The following is a 27204-nucleotide window of genomic DNA, read 5'->3' on the forward strand; positions in this document are numbered from 1 at the left end:
GCAACACATAGGGGGTAAAACATCCCTGTTTGCCTTCAGCATCCCGCCAGGTTAAGGCTGAGGCACTGATGGCAGGAGAGGACTGGTATCCAAGACCTTGTAGAGAATGAGATGAAACAACAGTGGGCCAAGACTTCGGCCACCAATGGAGTGAAATAATGCTTTTGTCTGCTCCCGAATCCATTATCCCTTCAAATTCTTTTCCATTAATTAACAATTTTATTGTAGGTCTCTCATTTAGGGGTATAGCCAGATAGGCTGAATCACTTCCAGAAGATCCCATAGCCCTTTTTTGTAAAGTGTAGGTTTCTCCATCCCCGAGGGAGGGCAGCAACACCAGTTGTGCAATTCTATCTCCCTGCTTTATAGAAAATACACCCCGAGGGCTAGAACAGAGAACTTGAATCTCCTCTTTATGATATGGGTCAACAATCCCAGGATATATAATGAGTCCCTGTAAAGTTAAGGAGCCACGGCCCAGAATAAGCCCAATGGTGGCAGGGGGCAAAGGTCCAGGGGAATGGACTGGGACCGGTTGAACATTCATTTGGGGCATGAGTAAGAAGTCGGAGGCGGCACGCAAGTCCATTCCGGAGGTTCCTCGGAAACCTCTACTTCCTCTTGATTGCTTTTCTGAAATTGGTTCCCATATTTCTGAGGGCCCTGGGACCATGGGCCCCGTGACCCGTTTTTTGATTGGGGTACCTTGGATTCTTCAATAGGGGGCAGAAGCCTCCCTTTACATCCCGGACTGACCTGCATTCGCTAGCCCTATGATAACCTTTACCACAACGATGGCAAAGCTTCGATTCTCTTGTTCTTTCAGGGGCTTGACAATCTTTCTTAAGGTGCCCCATTCTCCCACAATTAAAACAAGCTTTTCGATTAGATAAATCTCTATACCTGTGCGTTTGTAAAATGGCGGCAGCTAGTCCTGCATTGGTTAGGGGTCCCCCAGCTCCCTGCACACTCTGAGCCAATCTTGTAAACCTTTGCTTTTGCGAGGGGCGATAGCCGCTCGACATTCCTGGGTTGCTTGTTCATAGACAAGTTGCTCAATCAGGGGCATAGCTTGTTCTGAATCACCAAAGATGCGACTGGCGGCCTCTGTCATTCTGGCCACAAAGTCTGAAAATGGCTCTTGGGGTCCTTGGACAATCTTTGTAAGGTGTCCACTGGACTCTCCCCTTTTGTGAGGGCCTTCCATGCTTTAATAGCGGCGGCCGACACCTGACCATAGACGCCCCAGATGTAGTTGGTTTGATTAAGGGCATGTTGACCCTGACCTGTCAGCATTTCAAATGTCCACTGCCTCTGATTCTCATCTTCAGCCGTGGCATTAACTCTAGCTTGTGCCTGGGCTGCATCATACCAGAGCGCCTTCCATTCCATGTATTGTCCCATGTTGGGAAGCACTGCTTTCACTGTCGTTTGCCAGTCAGTGGGAGTCATGGCAAAATTAGCAAGCCTTTCCACCTGTAATGTGGTAAAGTTAGCATTGACCCCATAATTACGAACGGATTCGGCCAATTCTTTAATTTGATTGTAATCTACGGGGGTATGTACTCTTCCGCCTTCCACATTCTCGAATACTGGAAAAGCCATTTGTATTTTTCTCCGTTCCTCTAAAGGTAAAAAGGAGTCAGTACCAGTATTCAGCCGAAGCTCATATGGCGGAGGCGCTGAGGGGCGTGAGCCCGCCGGATTTATAGGCGGTGGCCTCACATTCATTTTTGTTTTCAGTGGCCGGTGTCTATCAGGGTGATATCTTTTTTCCTCATACCGTGCCACCTCCTCCTCTAGACCACCTTCTTCGCTAGAATCCAGAGTGTCAGAATCAGAATTATCTAGCTCCAAGGCTTCTAGCTCTACTGCAGGGTATAGACTAGATTCTGGCTTTTTCTTTTTCTTAGATTTGTTAAGGGGTGAATGATAACTCCCTTCTTTCTCTCCCCTTTCTTAACTTCCTGGGGAGGGCCTTTTTTCTTAGACATGTCTTTTCTTTTGCGAGCTCCCATTCTCTCACTCCGTTCAGTTTCTGACATGCTATCCTGAACTTCCTCTAAGGTTCCCTGACTTTCTATTATAGCAGGGTGACAGGCCTCATCCTCCAAGCAGTTTTTAACTAGCTTCCAAATGGCTTTGGTACCTAAGCAGAGATCTCCTTCTGCATGCTTCCTGTCTAGTTCTTTACCTAGCTTGTTCCATGAGGCCACAGTGAGGGACCCGGAACAAGCATACCATGGTGCCACTCTATCTACCTCCTTCACAAAATTTTGAAGTGTTCGTGGTGCAATTTTAAGATCTCTTTGTTTTAGCACAGTCTGTAAGGCTGTAACCACTGACTGTGACGACCCCATCGCGCTGACAGCTTATCTAAAAACGCGCTCAACTCCGTTACCAGACTGACAGCACCAGACTGACAGCACCAGACTGACAGCACCAGACTGACAGCGCCAGATGGACAGCGCCAGATGGACAGCGCCAGACGGACAGCGCCAGACGGACAGCGCCAGATGGACAGCGCCGTTCTGTCAGCACCAGCCACGATGAAGGAGAAGGACAAACAGGACTAGCACCAAAGCCTCCACTGACCCGTCCCACGGTGATGACAAACTAAGGCCAAAGTCGAGAAAAGGGTTGTTCAGGATAAAGCATACCTCTCTGAACCTACGTCCCTGCAGTTCTGAATCCGCCCCGTTTTCCGAGGGGTCTCCCGCGGCGCCGGCGATGTTGAAGAGTTCCCGGGTTTCGGCACCAGATGTCCCGCGCTACCGTCTCGCCAGCAAGAACGACGCAGAACACTCGGATCCTTCTGCAGTAAAGCTTTAATGCATCTTGAGAGATAGATGATCAGCTTCTTAGAGGGAGACCCCAAGCTAAGAAACCCAGCCCCTTATATAAGCCTAGGAGCTCCGAGTGAGATGTGTAGAGCCGGGATTGGTGGTTTGCACATCACCCCAGATGACGTCACGGGAGAGGCACAGTTTAAACGGTTAACTCCAACTGACAGCGACAGTTAACTCCAACTGACAGTGGATGTCAGCGCCATCTTCTAACGGCAATAGCGATAGCGAGGGCGGCTCCTCACAGGCACAGGCCATAATTTATGCCAATTTAGGACAATCCAGCGGGGCAAAGTCCTTTCTTCTTTGACAGGCAGTTGTCTTTTGCTGTGCTATCCTTTCAATTTCTAGGGAGGAGAGGCCTCTTTACCCAAAGCCTGTACCGTGTGGTGTCAAAGGCAGGGGGAAATAGTCAGGATGGCAGCGCACAGGAAGTGCTCTGCACTCAGAGCCAACCAGCATTGAGGATGGGGGTCATCCACGAGGAGACGGAGTTCTCTAGCATGTAGCAGCCCCCGAAGCCTGGCTGCCGGAAAGGAGAAGGGCCGGGCTGGCAGCCTCCTTCCCTCATGCCTCGTGTAGGCCTTCTTCATATAATGTAAGGAGACATCACTTATGGTGACTGAACAGGCGCAGACGTGACAAGGTGTTAAAACAGCCGCCAACTTCTGCTGACAATGGACATACTTGCCCATGCCCGTCATGAGCTTGTCCCATTTCCGCTTCAAGAAAGTCCCTGTCCCCACAGATGAAATTCACGAATTTGAGTAATTTCTTTAGATACTGCTTGTTGCAAAACCACAACCCTTGTTCATGGCCCTCTTTCCTTCAGAAATATCTAGACTCCTACAAAACTCTCAACTTCTCAAAAATTAAAGATTATTTCATACATATACATAGATATGTATGTGCATATTTATATACATATGCACACAGGTACATCCATACAGTGGTTAGATGTGATCATATCATACATCATAAAAACTGGCCACCCTTGAGTTGTGTCATAAAGTTACAGGAGTTTCGTGCAGCACGTTGAAGGTAGAATGCCAAACACACGCCAGTTTGCAAGTAGAGGCTGCCTTATAGATGGAGCCTTATCTCTATTTCGAAAGTTAGAACTCACTTGTGCCATTATCCCTAGAAATAGATCAGGGCATTCTATTTTATTTATTGTTTCTCTTTCTATAAAGCAAACTCCTGTGAAAAACAAATAAGGATATATTTCTAAGCCACCTTCCTTAATGCCATATGTGTGACAGATATGCAATAAGATTAGTTTTCTTCCCACAATGCTCTCTGTCTTGGTTTCATCCAGTTTTTGTTGTGATTTCCCCACTTATACATTTTCTCTAGGCAACCCATATGTTACCTGACACATGGATAACACACACACACACACACACACACCACAGAGAATACTCATTTGAAGTGCGCTCCCTATTGATCATCAATCATACAAGTGAGTCACAAGCCAACAACCAGGATGTTAAACCCTTCTGAGATGCGCTCTGCCCAAAAGCTCCAGAGTGCACGCTTGACATCCACACTACAGCATTCACCTTGATGACTGATGGCGAGCCTTCCTTCATAAGGTGTGTTTTGACCTTGTGTTTGGAAGAAAGGCCCACGAACCTCTCCATTTTGCCTCTGCTGCCGGAGAGCTGCTCCAGCAAATAAGACTGCGATGACAGAGTTTGCACCTCATACACTTTGCCGTGAGGCATCCACCCTTCCCAGTGGCCTTCTAAGACTGGAATGACCCTTTGTCACCAATTTGAACAGAAAGAGGTCACAGCTAAGACGTTAGGTCACCACGGGTTCATGTGTGTAGAAAGTAAGGCAAGAGAAATTCAGATTAGTTGTTCAAGATCACGAAGGAGTCAGTTCACAGTGACTCTTAATTGCTGCAGGACTTGGGTAAACGCTAAAGAAAAGCAACCGTTGGGACTATGGAGATACCTTAATTGATAAACTGCCTGCCTTTCAAGCATGAAGACCAGATGTAATGGTGCAGGGTTATAATGCAAGGGTAGGGAGACAGGTAGACACTTGTGGCGGACTGTCCAGCTACCCCAGCTAATTGGTTATCCCCAATCCCATAGACCCTGCCTCAAAATATAAAGTGCACGATTCCTGTAGAACAAAATACTGACTTCTGGCCCTATATGCAAACACTTTCTATGCACATGTGTACACCAAAGGTACATGCATGCCTTCACACATACACCCAAACGCTCATCACTGTTAGAAGCCCAGGTTGACTAAAGATAGGTCAGCTCCTCACTCCGGTGACAAGGAGTCACCTGTGTGTTTGCATTCCACATGACAGGCTCCTCAGTTGGATCTGTGTAACCATGCTTCCCAAATCATCTTTTTTAAGCATGCAAAATGATTATTGTTTGAGTCATTCTTGAAGTTCCATACATAATGCTTGACTACTATAACTTATATTGATCATTTCACGTCCTGTTTCTGACTGACTTTGTACGTATTTCTCATCTAAATACATGTTGTTTTTATTCAGATACTTTTTAAAAAAATTCTTTAAAATTGTTCTTTTCTTGGTATTTGGACATTTTGTAACCTCTCTGTGAAATCCATAAGCAGACACTTTCCAGATTCCAACTGATTCAGACAGTGCCCGTGGAAACGCTAAGAAACACACACTGTTTTCAGAAATGCTGGGACCCTGACCTAAATATGCCAAGGCCTAGGGCCGAAACAGCATTTGAGGTGTGCCTCATCTCAAAACTCAAGAGTCTAAGGCAGGAAGAAAGCCTGTTTTACCTAGTGATCTCCTGGCTACATAGTAACACTCTATCTAAAAATAAAAAAATAATAAGACACAAACGAAATTATAAAAGGATAAACAAGAAAACAGATTTGTTTCAGATAACGCTTTACTGATGAACTGAGTAGCAAGATTCCATAGGAGTTAATTCTGCCAAAATATAAACCCCAGGTTCCTAATCACATCAATAAAGGGGCTTTCTACTTTGTAATTTTGTATATCCACCTGTAGAATCTGACATCAAAATATCAAACTTAAGTGATGATTAGCACTCCATTTCTTGTTTTGACACTGTAGAGCTGGCCTCTTTCCCAGGGAGGTTTGTAAATTCCCCCATGAATTAACCAACTAGCTAGTGGTAAACTGAGTTGAGAACCCATACTGCCCTCAGCCCACAACTCCCTCTAGTACTTCATGTTCTCTCTATGTGAATCTAGAAATGTGGACGAGAAAATAAAGTCTTGCCTCTTGAGAAATAAAGCATATTCAATTTTTTAGCAGAACTAAAAGACGTTAAGCTTAAGATACCTCAGGTCGTACCATAATTCCTTTATCATCCTTGCCTCAGCCCTCATCTGCTATTTCCCTATGACCTCGCCGACAGCACAATTAAGCCATGGAAGACTAGAAATGTGAACTTAGCATCTATGCAGAGGGTGGAAGGGAAAATCCTGGCATCCCTTCAAGATACAGTGGTGTAATGGGAAGATGATGAGCTAGCTGTCAGGAGCCAACGGGGATCCTTGAATTGAGATTTATTCTTTGAAGGTCTAACTGTTCTCTTATGGTGCTCTCAGAAAAATCAAGAGTGTATTATGGGCGAGCACCACCTGAGATTGGCTTTGAATGATCTCACCGAGTTTCAAACAGCCTGCCTCTCTTTAGTGTTCATGCCCGTCCTGTGGCGATTAAGACACTTCTGAAAAGAAAAGATTTTTCTCCTTGACAAATGGCAGTTATTGTGGAAGGGATTTCTGTCTCATGCGTTGTACATTGCATGCTAAGTTTTAGGGCTGGGAAAGTACAAGTTGCTGCCCACAAAATTGAAGCTTCTGGCAAATGCAAACCATCTGTGATTCTATCACCCCCGGGGCTTTTGTGATCTTCATATGTCATAGCGTATTATATTTGAAGACTTTTTTTTCCAGTGGAAGATAATAGTGTGACCATCCCATTAGGTAATAAGCATGGCCATACCTCCTGAACAGGTGAGGTTCTATTTAAATGCTAATTATCATCATTTCAAAGCATTTGGAATGCAGCTAGGTTGGACACCCCAATAAAAAATAAGACCTTTTATTTTAAAGAAAGGAAAATAGCGTGGGTGAAACTCATTGGCTTTTATGGGCATCGGCTCAAGAAAATCCTCAATAAAAAGTCTTGGTAGGAATGTAGCCAAAGGAGTCTTACGAGTAGGTCGAACAGGGACCAAAGGTATTGCTTGCATTGAAGAAAGATTCCACATCATGCACATGAACACTTCTTGTTTCAAGATAAAAATTTCTGCCCGTTCAATTACTTATGAAATGTTCCTTACTATCTGTTATGTATCTTTGCCCTAAAGGAAAAGAATGGAGATTAAAATCAATCACTTCCCTCTAGAAACTGGAAAATAGCTACAGTGAGCTATGGTGGTTGGAGTGAGGAATGTCATACATCGGCTCATATATTTGAATATTTGTTTCCAAGTTGATGACACTATGTGGGAAGGTTTGGAACCTTTAGGATCTGGAGTCTTCCTGGGGTGGGGCAGGATATGAAGGTTTACAGCCTTGCCTCAGTTCAATTCAGGCTCTCAGCTTCCTCTCTGTGACTGAGGTGTGGTCTCTAAGCTTGCAGATCTAGCTGCCTGCTCTCATCCCTCTCCTACTGATGTGGAACTATAAACAAAAATACACTTTATTCTTTAAGCTATTTTCTGGTCATGATGCTTTATCACAGCTGCAGAAAAGTCATTAATACAGTAGGTAAAGAACAGAAGCAAATAGTTATTCAAAAGAAATAATATGAAACTATTAAACGAAAACAATAAAACAAGGTAGTAGACATTAGAGAAGAAATGGAGATGACATTGTTGGATCACCTTCATTGTCAACTTGACATCAAACAAGCATGGAAACACTTATACTCATGAGGGTGCTTCCAGGGTCAACAGGAAAGGCTCACCCTGAAAATGAATGACACCAACTCCTGAGGTGGAGTCTTGGGCTAGATAAATAGGAGAAAGTGAATTGGATAAATATGAGAAGAAATGAAACCATCATTCATCTCTTTCTACTTCTTGATTGCAGAAACAACATGACCAGTTGACTCATGTGCCTAACATTGTGATTTCTCTGCATGAGGGACTGCACGCCTAATGTCTAAGTCCAAATCGCCCCTTGCATTCATTCCGTAAGGTGTTTCCTCAAGCACTTGGTAGCGGCAGTGAGAAAAGCCATAAGACAGAGAGTTAGCTTGAATCAGGCCTTAAAGGATGGGCAGGGTTTATTTACACAGAGACATAAAACAAAGGGGAGGCACATTCCAGATGATGGGGCCGGATAACATAGAGCAGTATTTTCCATTCTTGACCAAAGCTCATGGCAGCATTCCTGTTGATTGGCAGCAGCTATCTGTGAGTTCTGGAGCGCTGGTAGACCCAGTGTTGTCATCCTTTCTCTTTTCAAGTTTCTATCTGTAAACAGATTTTTAAATTTTATACATGTGCCGTCTTTAAGGACTAAACAAACAAAAATGGGAAAACACACTATCTCGGCTCTCCCTCCTGTTAACCAGGTATGGCTCACTCCCTCAGGCCATCTCTTATTCCTTGTGGCTACACTGTGCCCAGAAACCTTGTTTGTCTGTTTGGACGTTCTTGCAAAGCGTCTTTAATTCTAATCTCCATCATTCATCATTATCATGGTTTTTGCTTCTGAGTTCTAGACCTCCTTATCCAACTGCCTAGTTGACGTTTTTGCTCATATGTTATAGATTGCTGTGTCACTGTGACCAACGTCCAGAGAGAACAACTTAAGAATGAAGAGTGTGTTTGGCCATGGCTTTAGAAGGACATGTGTCCTTCGTGGCAGGAAAGGCACATGGGAATAATTCTGTCTATGGGAGCAGGAACATGGACAAGGGACTTCTCATATCCTGATAGAGTAGGAAGCAGAGAGAGAATAGGGAGTAGCCAGTGTTGGGGATGGCCTTAATACACCTTACCTTATTGGCCTACTTCTGCCAGAAAGGCTTACCTCATAAAAGCCCTACATTCACAAAATGGAACGACTAGCTGAGGGCCCACGTGTCTTCAATGTCTGTCACCAAATCTAGGCAGCCCAGAAAAATAGTCATCATAGATAGAAGAGAGTTTAGTACTGGAGTAATGGGAGTGACACTAGGTTAGGAATACCCCTTGGAGAACCGAGGAGTCAGTAGCATCCACCCACCTGCTTACTCTTCATGGGGTGCCATTCACTTTAACACATCCTAAGTGTTCGATGCCTTGGGTTCTATAGCAACAGAGGAAGGACAGAGATGGGCTCTTCTGAAGGAGTGGCTCTGCTGGTCACATGTCTACTGTCTAGAACAGCATAAAGGATCCGCTCTTAGCACTAAGTCAGGAGAGGATGTCTGACGATGGACTTTCTGTCCCACCAGGTCCTACAGCAGATTAGTCCCACATGAACACACTGAAGCTTATATTAATTACAAACTGTTCGGCCAATAGCTTAGGCTTCTTACTGGCTAGCTCTCTCTTAATTGCTTACCCGCAACTGCTAATCTATGTGTTTCCACCCGGCCTTAACTTACCGAGGAATGCATCCTACCTTCCCAGTTGCACCATGGCGTCTCTCCCAAGACTCACTCTCCGCATTTCTCTTCCCAGAATTCTCCTTGTCTGATAGCCCCGCCTATACTCCCTGCCTGGCTACATCCTGCCTGCCCGTTGGCGAAACAGCTTTATTCATCAACCAATAGGAGAAACATATTCTCCGCATACAGGACAACCCCCATGGGATGTGTTTATTTGACGTCATCGTCTCCCCTGCACACAGTCACCCGGTGATTTCACATACGGAGTACACTTTCATCCCAGGATCCCGGGTGATTCTGAGCAATGCTCAGGAAGCAAGGGCGTTTGAAATAGTGGCCAAGACGTGGTGACCGTGAGGCTACAACGATCTCCCTGGATTTTAACCACACATAGCGAGGTGGGAGGGTGCCGGCACATCCTGTACAAAGCCCCGAACTGGGAAATGTTCAAAACGCTAGAAGCATGACTTATGTTCAAAATGATAGATAGAATGCATTCCATGCAAAGCATGTGCGCTCCTGTGCTTAAAGTGATAAAATCAGGGTCTACTTTCAGGGTCTACTTCCAAGACCACAGACAACCGTATGTCACGCCTCATTTAAATACCGACAGACAACCAAACGCTGCATTTATTCCAGACTCCAGGGTTCCAACCGGTGCTTTAGTCTGCACCAAATTATTTTGCTATTTAATGTTGTATCCAAAGCATCTTCAAGGAGAGCATAAGTGACTGCGTAAAATGAGAACATCATGTCGACTTCAGTGGCCAGTTACAGTCGGGTGCGTGGATGGCAGGTAGCTTGCCTTCTGTTTGTTTGGCTGTGCCTAGTCTGTGTCAGGTACAGCCCTCTGCGGGGTGGCAGGTGTCCGGCACCAGAATGCTTTGTGCTGTGCAGGCCTTCAGGTCCAGGCATGCTCTCACTTTCACAGGGAGCAGCCCCGTCTCTCCCCGTGCTGTTTGCTGCGTGGAGCATCCTAGAACCTCACACTTCATCAAAAATCCGCTGCAAACATTACCGGATCATCAGGCACACAGAGTAATGATTTTATAATCGGGCTGTGTGCTTATTAGTGTTGTACTTGAAGAAACTGAATTAATCACATACTTAAAGTCCTTTGAAATTTGTACTTGAAAATATTTTGACCATATGTAGTAACCTATTGTGGATTTTTTTTGTATCAGTAATTTCCACTGATACCAGAAGATACTATGTAATTTCTCTAAATTTTGTATTTAGACATCGTCATATAGAGTACCGTCTCATTTTAAAAAATAAGATTTACATGTCCGGGGGACTGTTCATCAGGCAAAGGCACTTGGCTGGCAAGTTTGGCTGACTGAGTTCAGGTCTCTGGGACCCCAGGTGGTGAAAGGAGAGAGTAAACATCAGTGTATTGTCCACTGACATCCACATGCGCTGTGGCAAATGGGCTCCTCTCCACACACACACACATCAACAAATAAATGCAACAAAATTAAAAACAAAAACGAGACTGGAGAGACAGCTTGGTGGTTAAGAACGCTTACTGCTCTCTCAAAGGACCCGGGTTTGGGTCCCAGCACCCAGGTCCAGCGGATCACTCCAGCTCCAGGGGATCTCACTCCCTCTTCTGGCAACCTCAGGCATTGCATGCGCCTGGCATACATACTCACGCTCAGACACACACAAGTGCATGCCACCCCACAGCTTGTTACAGGACAGGGGCACTGCTGTGTGTGTGTGTGTGTGTGTGTGTGTGTGTGTGTGTGGCGCATCTGAGCTAGGAAAGATACTTGTCATCATAACAGAAACAAAAACACATCAGTTGTCACATAAGCCGTGGGCCCCTCAGAAGCTCCCTGAGCTCTTCTGAACGTTGGTCCAGAACAGGGTCATTTTTCACCGTCGCCATCAGATTCACCCTGATCTAAATCACTCTCTCTTCTCTCTTTCGCATGGACGGTCAGAGTAACTCCCCCGTCCATCTCCCCGTCACTCTTTCCATTTCTTCTAGTCATTTATTCTAAACCGAACAAAGAATAAAAGAAACAGCTTGTCCAAGCCTTACGGCGTCGGTCCTATGATCAGGCCTTTCCAGTCATTGCCTAAGTCACCTGCAGGAAAGGCAACACAGTCGCCTGCCCCAAAGTCCTGCATCAGCTGGGTCCTTGCTCAGTACGACCAGGTGGGACCTCTGTGGCCGTTCCGGCTCATTCTGCTCCAGTCACACGGCCTCCCTTCTGTCCCTACATGCGTTACGCCATTGTGACTGCTATGGCCTCTCTATAAAACTCCATCCTCCACCCATCATCCAGCTCCCTCTCTCCCAAAGGACGCCACAGTGAGGCCTCAGCCACTCCAGGCTGCGTAACAACACGGCCCCTGTAGAGTGTACATTTTTCCTTGCCTGTCACTTTGGCTTTTCCTCCTCCACCAGCTGCCTGGGCTCTGCCACAGTTGCAGTCCCCAAATAACACGCAGGAGGCTATATTAATTATGAAGCTGTTGGCCGTTTGCTTGGTTTCTTACTGGCTAGCTCTCACTTAAGCATTTAACCCATAATTATTAATCTAGGTATTTCTCTTATTGGAGAAAAGGGTCCAGACCTCTTACTCCTCTGGCAGGCCTACATCGTCTCTGCCTGTGTCTCTCTTTCCCAGAATCCTCCTGGACTCCCAGTAACACCTATCTTGCTTCCCCATTGGCCAAAAGTGCTTTATTGACATACACACAGGACTTCCCCATCAGGCCCCTCTACGGCTGGCTTTTCCTGTTCCCTTCCCACTTTGCTCAGTTCCTCTGTGCATGCCTCAGGGCCCTTTGACCTCATGCAGTAATTGATAACCATCGCCATGTGATATGACCACGGGGAGGATGAAAACCCCGGGACTCAGCAGTCCAAGGCTGGCCTGGGGAAGCTCTCTTCTCCCAGCATCCTGACCCAGCTTTTCCTACTCCCTCACTTGCCAGCGATCTCTCTGCCATTTCCTCTCGGCTTTGCTCTGCCAGCCAGCTCTCCATGACCTGGAGCGAACACCTGAGGCTGAGTCCATTCACAAAGAGGGTTGTTTTGGCTCTCAGTCTGAAGGTTCTAGAAGCCATCACACTGCACACAGGCTCTGTAAAGATGTGGGGATGTGCTTGGAGAGCAACGAAGGCTTGCAACTTCTTCTCGCTGAGACGGGAAAGCAGGGACGAGGAGGAACCTGGGCTGCTGCGGTCCCCTCAAAGAACAGCCCCTCCCCCCAGTGGCCTACAGCCTAAAGGCTTCAGAAGCCACCACCAGTTATGTCTTCACCACCTGAGCCTTTAACAGACATTCAAAGCTGAACTGTACCGTCCCCCACAATTTTTCTTCTCCCAGGTCTCCTCCCCCAGCGTAGCACACATGTGTCAAATCCTTTTCCATCTTCTGCTTGACAGAGGACAAGATACCATGCTGTCTTCAAGTAAGTCAAGGAAAAGGAGTGTATGTGTGTGTGTGTGTGTGTGTGCATGTGTGTGTGAGTATGTGTGCATGTGTGTGTGCATGCGTGTGTGTGTGTGTGTGTGTGTGTGCATGTGGGTATTTGTGTGTCTAGAGGTGATGGAAGAAGAGAAAAGAAGATGGAGAAAGGGAAGGAACCAGAAAAGAAAATGTTTCAAAAGATGAATCAATAAATCTGACAGGATACTACGAGTCATTTATGTGTTAGTCTTTGAAAGTTTTTAAATACTTTCCAAAGTCTCCAAAGTAAAAACTTTGGTGGAGAGTAAAATAAAAGGTAAAATTAAAAAAGAAAGCTATCAGAAAAGACACAACAAGTTCAACATATATATCAAAGCTGTTTCTACATCAGTGTCCAACTTCCCAGGGAGGCATTTGTGTGTGTGTGTGTGTGTGTGTGTGTGTGTGTGTGTGTGTGCGCGCGTGCTACATTACATCCAGTCTGATTCTCATTCCACTTGGAACAACATCTTTCCCCTCAGTTCCAATAGGGGACGTGCAAGCAGACATGACGAGATGTCTTCTGGTACATTCCAGCTCGCTGCAACCTTCAGGGCCTCCTGAACGGTGGTTCTGATTCAGTAGTCTCAGTTGGGTGTTTCAGGCCAAGGTACTCGAGAGAATAAGGCAGCATGAGTAAAGGAACATTGGTTCTGACGGGAATGAGAGGTAGATTCCCACCTCCAGGACTCCAGCAAGTAAGAGGCAAAGCCCCACCCAGTTACTCACAGTCCTAAATTTATTTAGGGAGCACTACTCAATCTTCTTTTTTTATTTAAGTTAGAAACAATCTTATTTTACATATCAATCCCAGTTACTACTCAATCATCTTTCTCCTCTGTGGCAATTTATTTTTGGAGTTCTCAGTGTGAACATGAATCTTCAATAAGTTATTTGAAGAGATATTGGATTCCAGGAGTGTTTTCAGAAAAAAGCTTATTGTCGTACAGTGTATATTACCTATCTTTATTTGAATGTTAAATGTTATGAAACTGGCAATTTTTCAAAGGAAAGAACATTTCTCACAGCCTTAAAATGTCAACAGGAATGTGAGTTGCACGGCTTGAGTCAATTCTTCACTGAAATAGGGCCCAGTACTGAAGACTTTCCTTCCATCCTGTCATGGTTCTTACAGAAAACACCCTCCAAAGGCTCACATGCTTGAACACTTTGTGCCCAGCTGGTGGCTTTATTTGGGGGAGGAGGTTTGGAACCTTAGGATGTGGATCCTAACTAGAGGTTGAGGGAGTGTGGGCATGAGGCTTGCAGCTTGGCTCTATTTCATTTCCTGGTGAGTCCCTTGCTCCTGGCTGATGACATGATGTGACCCAGCCGCCTCGTCGTGCTGCGAACCCAGCTGTGAAGTCACTCCTGCCACTATTTCTTCTACGCTGTTCCTGGCGGGCTTCACATAAAACCATGTCAGTCAGGGTAAACTCCCCTTCCTCACATTGCTTTGGCTCCATGTTTGGTCACTGCCACAGAGGGCCGCTAACGCACAGCCCAGCCCCACAAACAACCCTCTGTACTGTACTCTTGTTTTTGTTTTTATTTTTTCAGTTTTTCTAGACAGGGCTTCTCTGCACATCCTGGGAACTCACCCTGGACACCAGGAGGGTCTCAAACTCACAGAGACCTTCCTGCCTCTTTCTCCCAAGCCCTGGGATTAAAGGTGTGTGCCACCAGCCCGCCTGGCCTCACTCCATTCTTATAGGCACTTCAGCCTTCCAGAAAATTGAACACCTTTATACTCAATTTAGTTCTTCCTAGGCCATCTTTCATCCTCATCATGTTTTAAATTCCTTAGTGAATGTGCAGATGTAGTGACTGCTTGCGCTAAGTGGCTGGTGTTAGTGAGAAGGGGGTGTTTGGATGTCTTCTTGTAGTATCTTTTTGTTTCAGTCACTGTTTTACACCATCTTGTGTTTGAGTAATGGGAGATTATCATCAGGTCCCAGTCAACACACGTTGTATTCCTGTGGCTGCAACCACAAACTGTGTAAACTCCGTGGCTTAAAAGGGAAGGAAAACTGTAATGGTTAATTTTTGTTTTTAAATAGAATCTCTTTTACTAATTTTTGGGGGAATTTCATATATTGCATATGTACAATGAATTTTCATTGTATTCACCCATCCCTCTGCCTTCAGATCTTCTCTGATCTCTATATTTCTCTCCCTTTCTTCTTTATAACGCACCAAGTCCAATTAGTGCAGACTGTATCCACATAGTTGCTAGTCCATCGACTGGAACCTGGCCAACCCCGGGAAGCTCATCTCTGAAGGAGACTGACTCTACCTCCCTGCAGCTGTCATCAGCTGTCAATAGGTCCCCAGACAAGAGTGGGGATTTATGACAATCCTCATGCATGATGGAGTATAACCAGACTTGATCCTGTGAGAGGGTTGAGGAGGCAATTGCAGCCACTCTGAGTCCTGATTGCAGTATTCCAGTGTTACTGACCTGTCCTGAAGACAGTGTGTGTGTGTGAGTGTGTGTGTGTGTGTGTGTGTCTGCGTGTATGTCTCTGTGTGTATCTGTGTCTGTGGGTGTCTCTGTGTATGTTTCTGTGTGCCTCTGTGTCTGTGTGTGTCTGTGTGTGTGTGTCTCTCTGTGTGTCTGTGTGTGTGTGTCTGTGTGTGTGTCTCTCTGTGTATGTATGTGTGTGTCTGTATATGTGTGTCTCTGTGTCTGTGTGTGTCTGCGTATGTGGGTGTCTCTGTGTATGTTTCTCTGTGTTTGTTTCTGTGTGCCTCTGTGTGTCTGTGTGGGTCTGTGTGTATGTCTCTCTGTGTGTCTGTGTGTGTGTATCTCTGTGTGTATTTCTCTGTTTGTGTCTGTGTGCCTCTGTGCCTCTGTGTATGTGTGTCTCTCTCTCTGTGTGTCTATGTGTGTGTGTCTGTGTGTGTCTCTCTGTGTATGTATGTGTGTGTCTGTGTATGTGTGTCTCTGTGTGTGTGTCTATGTGTGTGTGTCTGTGTGTGTGTCTCTCTCTCTCCATGTGTGTGTGTGTCTGTGTGATACAGATATCCCTTCTTGGACACTTGTTCCCTGTGTTTTGACTACTCATGAGTCTCTGTATTAACCAAGTGCTGTCCCTTTTTAAAATGAACTGCTCTGACAAGGACTGAATCTGCACCAATCTGTGTGAAAAGAGATGTTTATTTGAAGGCAGTTAGATACTGTGTCCATTCTAGTAGAAGGCACTTTCATTCAGTTATATTTCTGGAGTCAGATACAGACGTAGGGCATCCTTGGACTTGCTCTCTCTCCTGAAAATCTACAAATTCTGATGTTTGTCTCCTCTGGTGTGTGGTAATTTCAGTCACGTTGCTGTACTTATGCCTTTCATCATCTCCCCTTCTCTGCATCCTCCCCTCTGCCCTTCACAGGAAGACTTGTTATCGACTTCAAGTAGATACCTGAAGATGACTAAGCAACTTGGTTATATCTACAAAGATTATTATTAAAATAATAGAACATCCACAGGGTTTGGAGACTCCTGTCACCATTCTATATTATCCATGCTTTAATCGGTATGCTTTTCTAAAAGATGAGGAAGTCCTCCACTTGTGCTATTTTAAATTAGTGAAAATCACTGTGCTATTGTGACATTTTGGATACACGTGCTTTTGATGTGTTATTCTCTGATACTTCAAAAAGGAGTATTTCTATAATTTAGATATTTGGTACGTGGATGAGATGGTACAAGCCATTATATTTTAGGCTGAAATTTTCTTCCCTCCATCAGAAAACTTTGACAGCCTATTTGTAAAGTAGTATATCAAATGGAAGTAGAAGACAAAAGTGAAATATTAATTCATTTGCTTTCTGCATACACATTTCTGGAATGAACACAATGCTGATAATTGAAACGCTTAAGGTGCATTCATGTTCTTGAAGAGTTCACATCTTAGAAGAATATAATAAAGTAGGCCACTATCATTCAAACTAGAAGTTAAAAGGTTTCCAAAGAGAGGTCATTAGTTACTTTTTTATTTCTGTAATTAGACCATGTAATAAGTTGCCATGACCAAGGCAACCTACAAAGGAAAGTGTCTACAAAGGTTAGAATCTATGGTCGCAGAGGGAAGGAACGGGGAAAGATGACTAGAGAGGTAGCTGAGAGCTCACATCTTGATACACAAACAGGAAGCAGAGAGCACACTAGGAATGGCAGGAATCTTGCGGGACCTCAGAGTCCACCCTCAGTGATATGCCTCCTTTAAAGAGTCACCCCTCCCCCTTAGTCAGCGTCCTATTGCTGTGAAGAGACACCTTGATCATAGCAGCTTTTATAATGGAAACCATTGAATCGGAGCATGCTTGCAATTTCAGAGGTTTAGTCCATTGTCATCATAGCAGGGAGCACGGGGACACGCAGGCAGACTTGGTTCTGGAGAAATAACTTTAGAGTTCTACATCTGGATCTGCAGGCAGCAGAAAGAGAGAGGCTCTGGACTTGGAATGGACTTTCTGAAACCTCAGAGTCCAGCCCCAGTGACAGACGTCCTTGAACAAAGCCAAACCCCCTAAGCCTTCCTGGTGACCAAGTATTAAAATCTATGAGTCTACGGGGGTCATTTTCATTCAAACAACTCACTTCCTAATCCCTTCCAGACAGTTCCACCAACTGAGGACCGAGTGTTCAAACATATGAACCCATGGGGCGTTCTCACTCAAGGCACAAGAGGGTGGGGTAAAGTGGGGAGGGGCTTAGGAAGAACGACGAAAAGATAAAGGTAGAGTAGATACTCACTTCAGCTATAGACAAGGCAAATGGATTTTAAAAAATGTACACATGACTGTTGAATGAAGCCTTTTCCTTGCCAGCCGCTTTGGCTTTTCCCCACTAGTCGCCTGGGCTCTGCCATGTTGTAGTCCCCAAATAACACACAAGACGCTGTATTAATTATGAAGCTGTTGGCAGTTTGATTGATTTCTTACTGGCTAGCTCTGACTTGAGTATTTATTCCATAATTGTTAATCTAAGTATTTCTCTTACCAAAGAAAGGGGTCCGGACTTCTTACCCCTATGGCAGCTACATGATGGCTCCCTGTGTTTCTCCTTCCCAGAGTCCTCCTATTGGCCAACAGTGCTTTAATGACATATACACAGGACTTCCCCCATCACATGACCACTAGAAAAACAGAGATCTTTGTTGCCACAAATTAGCATTATGCATATAGAATAACTCCAACGTATGTGGAGGCATAAAACCTCAAGAATTTGATATTTAAATTGTCGCACTAAAAAAAAGAAGTTCAAAGACTTTCACGCCACCCATGCTAAGCATCTAATTGCTCAGCGAAAGACAGGAACTAATACTGAGGGTTCTGGAAGGGTTCCTGGGTAAATGTTGACTTTCCTTCCCTTCCCACCACATCTTCTTTGACATTTGCTTTGCCTGGAAGAGAAGCAGGACCTGGGAGAGTCTTCCAACAGGAATTTCCAGCCACTTTCAGCCTGCCAAGCTCTGAGAGTCTTCAGCATTAAAACACAAGTGTATGCCCCTCCCACATGATGACAGTTCAATGACAGGACACCGCAAGCAGCCTCATGGCCTCCACTTGCAAGGGAAGGTCAGCTTTGAGACAGGCTCCCTCCCACAGATGTCATTTGCAGGAATGGCTGTGATAAGGGCCAGGGACAGTAACACTTAGATTTCGTCAAAGTGCCTGTCATCGCTTTTTAAAAGCAAATATTTGGCTTTAAAACCACATTGTCACCTTAAAAGGTGGAAGCATAGTTTGTGCCGCTGGAGAGATGTCTCAGTGACTAGGAACATTTACTGTCCTTGTAGAGGGTCCGACTTTAGGTCCCAGTACCCGTCTGGTGACTCAAACCCACTTATAATTCAAGCTTGAGGGGATGCCACACCCTCTTCTTTCTGCTGCAGTCAACTCGCTTCGTAAGCACAAATGCACACAAATAACTAAAAGAAATCTTTAAAAATAATTTTGCTTTTTCTTTCAAAAGTGTATTGATTCTATTCTCTCTCTGTGTGTGTGTGTGTGTGTGTGTGTGTGTGTGTGTGTGTGAATGCTTGCATGCTATAGCACATATGTGGATATCAGAGGACAATTTGTGGTAACCAGTTTCTTCTCCACACCGTGGGGGTTCTGGGTGTGAACTGGAAGCCAGGTATGACAGCAATCACCTTTACGTGCTGAGCCATCTCACCAGCTCCATTTGCTTTTTATTGTCTGGAATAAACTTCTTTGCTTCTATCCATCGTGAGCTAGTTATGCATTTGCTTCTAAGCGGAAGGGCAATTGCTGGACCTTTCTTAAGGGTCTCTGTGACATTCACTGCTCTGCCCTCTGTTGTGCCCTACACCATTGTAAGCATAGGCAATGTAGACAGAATGCAAAGGGAAATAACCAAGCCAAGCCTTGAGTCCCAGGAGGTTTCTACAGTAAAATCTATAAGCAGTTAAAAGTGGTTGATTACCAGGGATGAGGTGTGGAGAGTGGTGTGCAGTGCACAGTAGCCAAGGTGTGCTGTGTGCAGCAGCCGAGGTGTGCAGTGCGCAGCAGCCCAGGTGTGCAGTGTGCTGCGGCCCAGGTGTGCAGTGTGCTGTGGCCCAGGTGTGCAGTGTGTAGCAGCCGAGGTGTGCAGTGTGCTGTGGCCCAGGTGTGCAGTGTGCAGCGGCCCAGGTGTGCAGTGTGCAGCGGCCCAGGTGTGCAGTGTGCAGCGGCCCAGGTATACAGTGTGCAGCGGCCCAGGTGTGCAGTGTGCAGCGGCCCAGGTGTGCAGTGTGCAGCGGCCCAGGTGTGCAGTGTGCAGCGGCCCAGGTGTGCAGTGTGCAGCGGCCCAGGTGTGCAGTGTGCAGCAGCCATGCTGTGCTGTGAGTGTGCAGCAGCCGAGGTGTGCAGTGTGCAGCAGCCCAGGCGTGCAGTGTACACAGCAGCCCTGTTACCTGGTGCTTCTGAAACTTTGGGGGAGAGCTTCTTGTTCAGTCCCTGCAATGACCTGACAAGATGACTCTCGTATGTAAGAGAAATTCAGACAACATTCTGGGAAATGAGCAGTTAGAGGTAAAACGCTCCTTAAAATATTTCTTAATAGAACTGGACCACAAGTGAAATCTTGGTTTTCTAAATCCTCTTCCCTTTCTAGCACCCGCCAGCATGCTAAGAGCCATAATTTAAACTAGAGAGTCAGGACTTCACAGTTAAGATTCTGGAAGACGGCACAGGAAGTTAGACAGCCCATTGCTAAGGGCAATGACAGAGACATTGACCGCTGAGCTGGCAGGGATGAGGACAGACGTAGGGCAGGTACTTGACGGGGACATGTGCTGGGCATTCCAGTCACTCTGCAGCCTGCACCCTGGGCAACTCTTACATGGAGTGTCGTCTCAGTCCTTCACCAAGTCCAGCATTCTATAGACTCTGTCTATGCTGACAAAACCTTGGAAATGGACAGAAACCTGAGAGTCAGAGAGGAAGCAAGAGCCTTTGTCCTCAAGGAGCCATGCTGCCTTCCCGATGGAGCAGATGTGGTCCCTTCGTAAATATCAAGGGCCAACCGGGCATTGGTGGCGCATGCCTTTAATCTCAGCACTCTAGAGGCAGAGGCAGGTGGATCTCTGTGAGTTCAAGGCCAGCCTGGTCTACAGAGTGAGTTCCAGGACAGACTCCAAAACTATAGAGAAATCCTGTCTTGAAAAAACCAAAAAATAAAAAATAAAATAAAATAAAAAGAAAGAAAGAAAAAAGAACCAAGGGCCAGCTGCTTAAATTGGAAATGAAAGCACTGCCGAACCCTGTGGACACAGGGAGCTGTTTAGGGTTTAGAACCCTGAAGCATCAGCATGCTTACTGAAAGACCCAGCCTCTTCAGGTGGTTTCCAACCAAGGTTGTTTTCCCTCTGCTCACTGTAGAAGGCTGTCCAAGTAACCTCCTGTGTGCAAGGTCGGGAATGTTTGTTTGGCTTGCCATCCTTCGTCTATCTGTGAGAAACCAATGGATTTTCCGACTACAGTGTTCATTCCCATTGTTTAATCACATTCATTGAGGAAACATTGCATGTCAGGTTTTCCTTTCGTCATTTCATTTAATCTTTACCTAGAACTTGCCACGCTACAGAAGAGGGATTGATGCATCAATTCCTTTCCCCTAAAACAAAACAAAAAGCAAAAGCAAATAAGTAAACAGAGCTGATATTTACGCCCAAGAATTCCAAGCCTGACACCAAACCCAGTCACTCAGCACTCCACAACACTCTAACTGAACTGCAGGTGCCTGGGGCAGAGCAGCCCAGCCCAGCCCAGCCCAGCCCAAAAGCACTGGAGGCCAGACCCCCATTAGCACTGGAGGCCAGACCCAGGGGTCTTCACTGCTCCCTTGACTATGGGGGGTGCTATGTAATCTTTGCAGGTTACTGCTACAACTGCCATGGACTTATATGGTCTTGACATGCACAAGCCAAAACTGAATCCCAAAGAAAAGAAAGAGACCCAAGTGCTGTCAGAGGGCAGTATTCTGTCACTCTGAGATACAGTGAGGCCCCAGGAGCTGCCGGTGAGGAAGTGACAGTGTCTCCTGACTCCATTTCATCTGAGAGTTACATGAGCAGCAGCTTATATGAAGAGTCCATCATGAGAGGAACACCACGTGGCTGATCTGCTCAGTCACATGTCATGTGTGTGTGCATGCTAGTATGTGTGTGTGTGTGTGCATGTGTGTGCGTGTGTGTGTGTGTGTGTGTGTGCCCATATGTGTGCGGTTGTGCACACATGCTCACAGAAGTCAGAGGAGGGCACTGGAGTCCTAACTCTGTCGCTCTCCGCTGTACTTGTCTGAGATGTGGTCTCTTGCTGGAGGAACGAGTGCTCAGAGGTAGTTCTCTGGATTCTGCTCCCCACAGCGCTTGGAGTCCCTGGCACAGTCCACTGGCACAGGCCAGGCTGTCTTATGTGGGCGAAGGGATCCAAAATCAGATCCTGGCGCTCACACAGCAAGCATTCTTACCTCTGAGTCCTTTTCCTGTTCCGCCTGTTACCTTCTCTCGATTTCTCTCATCGATATCCGTGACTTATCATCTCGTGTCTCAAGTTAGTCTCTCGTTTCACATCTCACGCCAGCGCCGTGTAACCTCCGCCTCTCTTTCCTCTCCCCCGCCCTCACTCCTTTTATTCCCCTCCATTTGCTCCTCCTTTATTGTTTTATTTTTCCTCTGTAATCCAGACTTTGGTCTTGGGCACCACGTCTAATAGTGATTTTGTTGTAACTCTTTGTAATTCTCACCATGTTAACGTCATCTGTGCCCCCCACTGAAAGACAGTGTTTAAAGCAAACATTCCTGAATTAAAACAGCGGATTAGGCTATAGTCTAACTCACCTTCATTTCAAGCCACCTCGCGTGGACCTGGACCTGTGAAACCATGTGTGACAGGAAAGCAAGCCGACTCAATGGGAATTCTGGTTGGGAATCTGAGCCCTCTCCCCGAAGTGTGTGGCCTTAAGAGCAGCATCCCCAGCTTTCCAGCATGGGTTCCCCAGCTGTCAAGTGAGGTACTGACAAGGCTGCCTAAGACTGCCCTCTGGAGAGTGACCCCGCAGGAAGAGCCCTGCTCTGGCCGGAGGAGGACCTGTGTTCTGGGCACCTGGATAACTCCACTGCCAAGTGATCTAGTGCCCTGTTCTGGCCTCCACAGGCTTCTACACTCACGTGGGGATGTTAAGACCCTGCCTCCTTGTGAGTGAGAATGATCTCAAATGCACTCTTGTCTACTAGACACACATTCTAGATCACCTCTAAAAGGGGGGGGGGGTGGAATAATTGCCCTCTATTGAAAAGGGCACAGGGAACACAGGGGATAGATGGGAATATGTCCTATAAGCACAATTATGGGAGATGGGAGCACTTTGTGTGGGGCTTAAAGAAAGGGAAGAGGCAAGGACAGTCTTGCATTTTGATTTTGTGAGTTGACTGATGCTGATGTCGGGCACCAAGAGATCAGGAGCCAGGTTCAGCCAAGACACACAATATACAGCCACAGACTAAAGCGAAACAGCTATCCTTCAAGTATTTGTTGGAGAAATGTTTACCACGCAGAAAGCAAACAGATAAGACTAAAAAGGGGGGGGGGGGGCTAAGGTTTTTAACCCTAGAGGCTTTGAATCACAAATGCGAATATTTTTAGAAAGCATGAAATAACTTGGTATGAACAAATGTCAAAATTCCATTCTAAAGAGTTTGCGAATGGCTGCCCCAGCATGCAACCACCACCACAAAACTCCCCTGCTCCTCCTTCACTCTTTCTGTCTTACCCTGCATTTCTTCAGCATCGGGAAGACATTTTGAGGCAGGAACGGCAGAACGTGCCTTTAATCTCAGCTCGTGAGATGTTCAGGCAAGAGGATCAGGGATTTACGTTCATCCTCATCTAAATGGTAAAATCTGAGGTCATCCTGAGTTAAATAAGACCGTATCTCACCACCCCAGGATAAGAAGGTTTAAATAATGTATTAGTCACCAGTCACTTCCCTGGATCGTAATTCTAGCTTCTGGGGTGTCTTATAATCTACCTGGCTGCAGATGACATGGTCTGAGAGACAGGAAGGGGATCAACACTGAGCAGCGTTATGGAAAGCGGGGGGTATTCATTTAGAGGGCAACTCAGAAGTAGATGCAGCTAGCAAAGAAAGGGCCTGCGTTGTTCTGAGGACAGTCACACACTCCGGCCCTCAGCCATCACAGATGCCCTGGGCTTACATTCCTGTGACTAATACCTCTGCCCCAGGAACAGACTGCCTAGTGTGTGCAAAGAAATCTGCAGTACATCTTCCTGACAGCCACCGAGACGCTGAGTGGCTCAGGGAGTCTCTAAAACACAGATCCGTCCATTCTTTCTGAACTTTCAAAGTGCCCTTGATGGAAAGCCTGTGAGACTAAGCACATTTTTTAACCCGTGCTCTTGTAGAAGCGAAAGCGTTAGGCTTCCCTCTGCTTGCTGAGCAGGGATGAAGGCACCGTGGGGAAAGCATCCAGGTCAAATACTCGGATAGACAAGCAGTTTTTCTCTCCCAAATCCTAATGCCCAGTTCCTAAAGAGCCGAGTACAAATTCCCCTGAAACCAAAACTTCTTAAAACCAGTTTCCTGTGGAACCTTCTGAGAGGCAAGAGGAAACTCCTTGAAGGACAAACTGTACAGAGCAAGACCTCTGCCGGCCGGCAGTATCGCTGCCTTACCTGCATACTTAAGTGACTTGCCCAAGTCCAGGAGAGATTCACTTAGCACAGGAAACTGAATCTGTGACTAAAGCCCCTCTGCTTCCCAACTGCTAATTCTGTGCACTACTGCAGCGTGCTTAACGCAATTATGAAGCTGTTTCCAGTGTGGTCATCCATGGTCCCAGGGATGGCTTCTCTGTTGATTCAAAGACTATACAGGCAGGAGAGTCAGGGTCTCAACATTCATCCAGACAGAGGGAAGGAATCTGAACCAAGAATCTTGACTTTGTCTGGCAGAGCCAAACTCTCCTATGTTTAGGGATAAACTGGCTTCCCTCAGAATTGGCCAGTTGGCCAATTCTGTCAAATAATCCAGACAGAGAAGGAGAAGTTGTTTGATTCCTACCACGGTAGTCTAGCTCCTATGAGAGGTATGAAAGTTCCTGCACCCCAATACTTCCCTCCGGCAGAGGGGATACCAGAAAGCTGGTCATCTTATTGTTCAAGGGCCAAGTGCTTTGATGACACCCAAAGCCTCTTTCTCCATCTGTCTGCCTCCTGGAATCCATCTGGATCCTCCTCTCTCAGGCAGCCTGACTTCAGGATTTCGGGGACCTTCCGCAGGAAGTGTGGCGGACATGACATCAAGGGTGTCTGCCGGGCCACACTCACGGAGCTTCCCTTCTCAAGCCTGTCCTTCCCGCGGGTCTTCTGAGGTGTCTTTGTTTGCTTACCCACACCCGTGGCCCCTCACCATCACACTGCTATTTGGGGCTGAGGTTTAATATCACAGACAAGGCATCTTCATGCCCGAGTGACAAGTAAGTCACCAAGAGGTCTTCGGCAAGTTGCCAAGGGGTTGTCTTGGGTTTTTTGATTCCGAGCTTTGGGGCTCTCGTGACAAAGCACAGCCCAGCCGTGGAGTTGGTTTTAGAGCCTCCGTGTCTCCTCTTAGCATGCGGCAGGGGGTTGCTGTGGTCCTTGGGGTCGGGGACTCATAGCAGTGAGCCCAGCCGCTGAGAAGGGGGCAGGTCAGTTGCGTGGCTAGAGGCCAAGGGAAGAGATATTCCAACGTCCTTTACAGAACGAAAGATCACCTAAGAACTTCTTTTTTATTTCATTTTAATTTTAAATAGCTTGTTTCACATGTCAATCCCAGTTCCCTCTCCCTCCCCTCCACCTCTACTCCCCCCACCATCCCACCCCCAGCCTCCCACCCTATCCCCACTTCCTTCCACATAGGGGATATCTAGAGTCTGTCATTTCACTCAGGGCAGGGTCCAGGCACTCCCCTAAGAGTTCAGGCTGAGAGAGCATCCCTCTTTGTGTTATGGACACACGATGTCTGTTAGTATGCCAGGGATAAACACTATCTACTGCCCAGGGCCCCATAGGTTGCCCAGGCCTCCTCACTGACTCTCACACTCAGAGGGTCTGGATAATATACCTCCTCTTCTGTCTTCATTCTGCTGCTGCCATTAAACACTCTGCTCGAAAGCTGCCTAAAAGAAGGGGAAAGAAAATGCTTATTTGGCTTTTACTTCCAGGCAACGGTCTATTGTCGAGGTAAGTAATTCAGGGCGGGACGCTGACGGTAGACAGGCTTGCTATTTAATGAAGTATTACTTCTAACCAAGGAGCTCACGTACAGCCAAGGAAGTACAGCAGGAGTTACAATAAGGAGGATGTTGGATGGCTTCCCTGGGCTCGTGCCAAATTCCTTTGTACAACCCAGGGCTACCTGCCTAGGGCATTGTGCCAACCAAAATAGGTTGGACCCATGTACAGAAATTACTAGTCAAGACACTGTGTCTCAGTCAAGACCTCTGACCAATTTGATATGGAAATTCCCTCAAATGAGACTCCCTGAAGAAGATGTCTCTAGGCTGTGCCGAGTGGTCAGTTAAAGCTAACTAGGACAACTTCCAATACTTGGATAGTATTTGTGGCACGTGTAATATGCTTGTCTAAGCCACACACTTCTGCTGCAGAGACCTTGAAACAGTTTTCCTGCCTGTGTGTCATTCTAGAACACCAGGGCTCTTTCTCAAACTTGGAGTTGTTCTTCTCTGGGAAGGATGACGACTTTAATGTTTCTACAACTAAGAATACAGAAAAGAAATGAAATCGTGCTCAGGTCTCAGAGAGAGACTACATCTAGAAGTTTCTTTAATTATTTTTGGAATAGCAACTGTCTTTTAGTAGTCAGACTAGCTAACCTTTCATTTTACATAAATGGATGCCATTTATTATTTGCCATTTTCTTTATTCTTCAAAGTTTTGACCCATGCACTTTGTGCAAAAAGATTCGTGCATGACTGCCCTTGTCTCCCAAACTTAGGTTCCCTCTACCTCTACCTGAAATCAGAAGTCCTCGTCTATCCATGGTCCCAGTGTGTAGAAGTGTACTGAATACTGTAGGTGGACTGTTTTCTGTATACCCCGCTATCTCCCAAATAACCAACACAAAGGCTAAATATTAACTGTAAGTGCTTGGGCACTAGCTCAAGCTTGTTACTAGCTAACTGTTATGCTTAAAATAACCCATATTTCTTACCCGTGATTTGCCTCGTACCATTTATCAGTATTGCATGTCCATCTGTCTTCTCTGCATCTCCTAGAGATGCTCAAGACTTGGCCCCTCTTCATCCCAGCATCCTTAGTTTGGTTGTCCTACCTGTACTTCCCGCCTGGCTACCGGGGTGGTCAGAGTGTTAATAAACCAATTCAGACTAGCAAATCTTCACAGTGTACAAGAGGATTACCCCACAGCATTAGATGGTTTTTTTCCTGAAAGTCCCCATTCTAATCTCTATTAGAATGGCAAAGAAATAACTGTGTTTTTTCAAAGGGTGGGATCATCATCTGCTGATCCTAGGGTACTTGTTCACAGGCTTCTCTAGACAGGGTCACATGCGTGGGTGCTTAGATGGCCTCCGTTGGCATGTTCTCCCACTTTCATTTCGCATTCCAAGCCAACGCTGAGTGAGGGGCATGTGCTCATTCACGTCCCCCTCAATAAACAGGCTGAGGCGTGATATAGATCTCATAGTCTACATCTTCAGTCCCACTGGCATTGGGGCAAATCCACGGGCTTTGGAGTGGACTT

The 27204-nt window shown here is 46.2% G+C and overlaps 1 protein-coding gene and 1 long non-coding RNA gene across 3 annotated transcripts in view; one reads left to right on the top strand and one right to left on the bottom strand.

The window, feature by feature from the left end:
• The window catches only part of Tnni3k (TNNI3 interacting kinase), a 266104-nt gene that overhangs the window by 138677 nt on the left and 100223 nt on the right, over positions 1–27204 (top strand). The window lies entirely within an intron of this gene.
• Positions 8044–9509, bottom strand: LOC121142270. Its single transcript, XR_005879246.1, has 3 exons — positions 9456–9509; positions 9075–9208; positions 8044–8317 (listed from the first exon to the last, which is right to left on the bottom strand). It is a non-coding gene; the product is annotated as an uncharacterized LOC121142270 (long non-coding RNA).

The sequence above is a fragment of the Mesocricetus auratus genome, unplaced genomic scaffold, assembly GCF_017639785.1.
Source record: "Mesocricetus auratus isolate SY011 unplaced genomic scaffold, BCM_Maur_2.0 Super-Scaffold_100009, whole genome shotgun sequence".
Lineage (NCBI taxonomy): Eukaryota > Metazoa > Chordata > Mammalia > Rodentia > Cricetidae > Mesocricetus > Mesocricetus auratus.